Raw genomic sequence first — 221 nt, forward strand, 5'->3', positions numbered from 1 at the left:
TCTTAAGGATGCAAAAATGAAGAGATGAAGCCGAAAACTGAAGAAGTGTGAGAAAACAGATGAGTGCATTATGTGAATTTCAAGAATCAATACACAAATGATATTGATTGAATATCTGTGAGGCTTTATTGCCACGTTTCATGTGTTTTGTTGTTAATTTTCTGTAGTGTATATTTTTTAACGCTATTGTAGACTTGCTTAAATATGTGAACTATTATCAC

The sequence above is a fragment of the Penaeus monodon genome, chromosome 32 (genome assembly GCF_015228065.2).
Source record: "Penaeus monodon isolate SGIC_2016 chromosome 32, NSTDA_Pmon_1, whole genome shotgun sequence".
NCBI classification, from domain to species: domain Eukaryota; kingdom Metazoa; phylum Arthropoda; class Malacostraca; order Decapoda; family Penaeidae; genus Penaeus; species Penaeus monodon.